General features: G+C 37.2%; 1 long non-coding RNA gene across 1 annotated transcript in view; it reads left to right on the top strand.

Moving 5' to 3' along the window:
- The first annotated feature begins 1,382 nt into the window (after positions 1-1,382).
- The window catches only part of LOC148152103 (uncharacterized), a 46,610-nt gene continuing 41,992 nt past the window's right edge, over positions 1,383-6,000 (top strand). The window contains exon 1 of the long non-coding RNA XR_015757715.1: positions 1,383-1,485. This is a non-coding gene — a long non-coding RNA (uncharacterized LOC148152103). The remainder of the gene's footprint in view (positions 1,486-6,000) is intronic.

Here is a 6,000-nt window from a genome sequence, read left to right as displayed (position 1 = left end):
TTCAAAACCAGGAGAGCAGCATAAATAATGGATAATATCCCTCTCTCTCCCTGTGTCAATGCACACGGATAACTGCAAATCCATATGCTGCAGTGCTGCAGAGACCCCTAATGTTAATTTAAATTAAGAGTTATACTAAAACATGACCCTGGAATGTACTGTATAATGGAGGCAATTAAAAGTAATATGTGGCTAGTTGTCTTGAAAGTACATTTCAATCCTGAAGACTCTTCAAATCACAACTGATGTAATAGTGTCTTCATGAGTCTAATTGTAGTCATGATGTGAAAGTGCCGGTGTTGGACTGGGGTGGATAAAGTTAAAAATCACATGACATCAGGTTATAGTCCAACAGGTTTATTGTAGTGACAACTTCAGAATACATTGTGGGTTCGATTTCCAGTGGGAGCTGATGCTTCTAAAGAGTATCTAAATTTATTTATACAGCAAGCACAATTTCTGTAGGATACTCTGTTTATTACTTAGGGATAACTTGAATTCATGAAATAGTGGTGAAAAAATATTAAGCCCAGGCTAACTGAAGTTATGGATTTACTGATATATAACTTATTAATTCTAGTTCCTATCTGAAATTGTGGCAATGATGTGGGGACTGGGGCAGGGAAATGTGAATGCTACTTTTTGAGCAGTTTTACAATAATCTATTCTTAAAATACTGCAAATATATACATAGAATCTTTGGCCAATATTTGGAGACGTCTTAGTCTTTTGACTGCATGAACTAGCCGACAATACAATGATTTGACAAAAAGCTTTCTGAGAGAGGCCATCAGATATTCTCTGGAATATTAATATGTGTTAATTCTCCTTTTTAGGCACTGAGTTGTTAATCCATTACAACATGCTGCAACATGATTTAATGGATCATCTTTTTCCAGTCATCAGAGTAATGTTGAATCCTTTCCATATGAACACATAATCCATTCACAAAACAATCTCCATTGAATTGTGTCAAAGCAAGTTGATGAACTAATAAGGGAAGAAGCTGTGATAAAGTGAGTTATTTTAATAGATTACTTCCAATGTAAAATGAAACCACAGGTACTTCATTTCTTAGCAGAAACTGTTCCTTATTAGTACTGTATGATTACTCAATGATTTCGTGAGTCTCATAAGCTTTAATCAGGCTAGCAATGTGACATCAATGTTGAGAAATGTATTCGGTATGTGATGGAAGAACATTTATAAATAATTTGTGAGCAATATGGATAATTCATTAACTTAGCAACCTTGACATGTTCTACTGCCACTGCATTATGCATTGAGAGGAAGGACGTGCAAGTTAGATATTTTTAAATGATCAGTATGTACAATGACTTTTTCACTGTCATTTAATAAACAGTACTCACATTGTTGTGAAGGTTTTAGAATCAAATGTATAGAACTTTAGTTAGAGCATATTTGGAATATTGTGTACAGTTCTGGTCACCAAACAACAAGAAGAATGTGGATGCTTTGGAGAAGGTACAGAAAAGGTTTACCTGACTGTTGCCTGGTTTGGAGAGTATAAAGTATGAGGAGAAATAGGAAAAACTTAGTTCTTTTTCACTTGTCAAAGGATGAGGAGTGGCCTGATAGAAGTTTACAAAATTATGGAATTTTCTCAAAAGTCATCTATTCAACCAAAGTCTTGATTTCTCGCAATATAGCTCAACCCCATCACCTCTTCATTAATATTATCTGTGAAATGTCTTGATAGAATGGATAGACTGAGTCTTTTCCCCAAGGTAGATATGTCAATTACTAGGGACATAGGTTTAAAGCAAAAGAGGGTAAGTGTAAAAGAAATGTGAAAGGTAATTTTTTTTACAGAGTGTTTGGAATGAGTGTTTGTTAAAGGAGGTGGTGGAGGTGGATACACTAACATCGTTTAAGAGGCACCTTGGCAGATATATGAATTGGTAGGGAATGGAGGGAAACGGACTGCAAAGAGGCAAAAGGTTTCTGGTTTGGAAAGGCATCTTGTGCTGGCACAGTTTTTGAGGCCCTATTCCTATGCCATACTATTCTTTATCTCTTGGTATTGATGGAATGTTTGCTTCATCCTTTGTCACCTTCCTAATGGCATGTTATGGGAGTCTGCTAGTGAAAGTACTAAACTGTTTCGCAAACCAGTAAAGAGCAATATCCAACCTAATGCCTCCTATAGATCTGTTTATCTTAACACTTTTCTTGTTGACCTTTCATTATCAATATTCAGATATTCTGAAATATCTAAAACATAGTCACTTATGTAACCAAAAGAGAAAATGCTGGAAAGTATCAGCAGGTCTGGCAGCATCTGTGAGGAGAGAAAAGAAAAGAGCTGATGTTTCGAGTCTAACTGACCCTTTGTCAAAGCTTTGACAAAGGATCAGTTAGACTCAAAACGTCAGCCCTTTTCTTTTCTCTCCTTACAGATGCTGCCAGACCTGCTGAGATTCCAGCATCTGCAGTAATTTGCTTTTATGTAGTCATTTATGTCCTTATCTGTACTAATTTTCACTCACTCTCTGAACTTTTTTTTTACATTACATTACAGTGTGGAAACAGGCCCTTCGGCCCAACAAGTCCACACCGACCCGCCGAAGCGAAACCCACCCATACCCCTACATTTACCCCTTACCTAACACTACGGGCAATTTAGCATGGCCAATTCACCTGACCTGCACATCTTTGGACTGTGGGAGGAAACCGGAGCACCCGGAGGAAACCCACGCAGACACGGGGAGAACGTGCAAACTCCACACAGTCAGTCGCCTGAGGCGGGAATTGAACCCAGGTCTCAGGCGCTGTGAGGCAGCAGTGCTAACCACTGTGCCACCGTGCCGCCCACCGTGAATCGATATCTCCCGTTGTGTTAAATTAAAAATCCTTTCTTTCCAATCTGTCTATGACCATGCCTCACTGTTTCCCACCACCTTTCTCCCAACTATTTCCCCTCCAGCAGCTTTTGGTCTTCTGACTCGATCCTTTTGTGCATCCCTACTCCCTTATCCATCATTATCAGCAAAATATTTTAAAATCTTGGCCTGACTCTACACAGAACTTTCCCGAAACAATTCTATCTATCTATTTCTAGGCCTGCCTTCAAGAACTTTCTCAAGTCATCTATTCAACCAAAGTCTTTATTTCTCCAAATATAGCTCAACCCCATCACCTCTTCATTAGTATTTCCTGTGAAATGCCTTGAGGTATTTTTGCATTTAAGGTATGCTGTAGTTGTAAGTTATTTTTGATAATACAGATCTTGGCAATAATGGCTTGACAATATTTTCCTAAGTATAAAATTTGCCTCTATTTTATTTGATAGGAACCTAGGATTGACATTGGATATCCAGGTAATAAAGTGGAGTGTCACTTGAATAGTAACCTAGAGATCCAGGCTAATGCTCTGAGGTCATATGTTATGATCCCAGCTCTTGTTACTAACGGACAAGTTAGATCCAAGACTGAAAGCTGGCTTTCATATTTTGTTTGGTTTGAACAAGATAGTCTCACACTGAGACAGAAATATGGAACGTACCTGATTTTTTACTAACAATAAAAGTTTAGTCAGCAAAGGAAATGAAAATAACATAGAATAAATCAGTCTATTTAAGTATAACACGGACTTAAAGGTGATTTCAACATGCAGTAATGTGTACTCCCGTTAATCCCAAAAAAAGTTCTTTATGCATCCCAAAAACACCCTGTATATTACCCAGAAGCACCCCTTGTACAGCACACACAGCAGATAATCCCTTTTTGTAACACCTTGATGCATTTAATTTGACTTGAACTCCCTGTCTGAAATCTGATGGCTTCTTCCTGGAGTTTTCTAAGGAAGTTTGAAGTCCCAGTCATCCCAAAGCACCGTAAGTTGCCGTCTCATTACAAAGAGACAACTGGTGATGAGTTAAACTTGAGTAATACCAATGCCATAGGTTAGGGTGAGGTTGAGAAGTTGGGGTCTTAATGGTGACATCATACAGTACTGGAATTGAAAATGTGTTGTCTGTGTCACTTTGCAAAGCAAAGCAGAAAACAAAGCAAATTACAGCAAATACTGGAGATTTGAAACATACAAAAACAGAAATTGTTGGAGAAACTGATCAGGTCTGGCAGCATCTATGGAGAGAAAACAGAACAATATCTTGAGTCCAGTAATCCTTCAGTTTGTCAGCTAACTAAGTTAACTGACTTCCTGTCCCAGCCACTTGCACATTAGGAAAAAAATCTGCTGATCCACAGAAATGCAGTTGATTATTAGTTGCCTTCTGAAATTATCTAACTAGTCACTCAGTTCAAGGGTAATTAGAAAAAGCAAGAAAAGATTGGCCAATCAGTGACATTCACGTCACGTCAATGAATAAAAAATAAGTTTGTTTGCAGATATTTTCCTAATCAACCTATTCAGAGATGGTATTACTCACCTTTGGAGCAAGTGGGACTTGAACCTGGGATTCACTAGCCCAGAGATAGGGGCACTATCACTACACCACAACAGCCCTTTCCTAATCTGCCTGCAAAGAATAATGCCTGATCTGAATCAGCTGTTTGTACAACTACTTTGGTTCCATGGTTTTAGTTAATTTTGACTAAATTGCTGGTCAGTTCACTATTTCACATTGTGTTGTTTTGAAGAACTGCTCTGTTCACACATAATTCCACTGCCACCTCCCTCTTGTCCAAATGAATGAGTAAATAATTCAGAGTGTTAATTTATAATTCCTCTTTGGCCATGAGTATAATGTTTAAGTATCAGCTAGTGCAGTTAGTGAAACTTTAATCATTTTTATAATCTAAACATGAAATTCAAGTTTTTTTCAGATGCTAAGAAATGTTATTAATCTTGTTCTTTAAAAAAATGAAAAATCGGATAAAGGTAAAGAGACCAAATCCGATCATGTAGTGTCAAACTTGTCATGAACATCCCTCTGACACAGAAAAAAAAATCAACATGAACAACTCCACGGGAGCTGATTTTGATGTAGTTACAAAACTATATTGAATCTGTTGAAAGAAGCCATTTTTAGAAAATTCTACCTGTGGATCTTTGGAAAATTCTTTAGATGTCTTGGAAAAAAGAATATCTTCATTCATCTCTATGAAGATGCCATTTTGGTAAAGAGAAATTAAACTTTACATTGCAAACAGCATTTAGAAGTGCAGAAATTTGAACCGTTTTCAATTTTAGCTTGAGTACTAAAGCAACTATCTTCATAACAACAAAGATTCAACAACAACTTTAATCAACTGAGAATACCACAAGATAACAAAATGAATGTAATACAAGAAGATCAAAATCCTAACAATCTGCAAAATCAAGAAAGAATCATTTTCAAGTACCTATCAGAAGTCAAAAAATGCAACACCAATGTATCAGTCTTTCCACCATAACAATTTAAGTTTACATATCCATTTGATAGATCAGAAAATTTGCAAATGTAGAAAGCACAATGTCTAAGACTTCAGACAGCTTTTATTCCTCACTGGGGCAGCACACTGGAAATCAAGTCCCGCCATTCCTGAAGAAGGGTCACTCAACCCAAAACATTAACTCTGCTGACTCTCCACAGATGCTGCTAGACATGTTGAGTTTCTCCAGAAATTTCTATTTTTGTCCTATCATTCCTGGGATTATCACAAATGTTAAATATTTTGTTGCTATCTACTGCACTGACACTACTGAACTAAGCATTTATTAAACTGCAGTTGTGTGATTGCATAAGAAATTGTATAAATTCGTTGTGGAAACTACAATAGATTTAGCTACATTGTATGACTAAATATATTGGCCCCAAAAATCCAAGTGTTCATATCTCCAGCACCGAACATGTCAACCTTTAAGTAATTATGGAAACATTTCAGGTACACGACTGCCTCACACAGTCAAAAGGTTTGGCACCTGTCTGTTGTATCAGAGTGCAAAGGTGAGAAAGGTTAAAACTCAGATGCACCCAAGGTTCCACCCACTGTGGTAATCTACAGCAAGATGAGGATGATGACAGCATATAT

This window comes from Chiloscyllium plagiosum, unplaced genomic scaffold, assembly GCF_037043375.1.
Source record: "Chiloscyllium plagiosum isolate Xiang-an unplaced genomic scaffold, Cpla_swu_hap1 HiC_scaffold_1, whole genome shotgun sequence".
Taxonomy (NCBI): Eukaryota; Metazoa; Chordata; class Chondrichthyes; order Orectolobiformes; family Hemiscylliidae; genus Chiloscyllium; species Chiloscyllium plagiosum.
The sequence above is the reverse complement of the archived record's forward strand: the minus strand, read 5'-3'. Positions and strand labels throughout refer to the sequence as shown.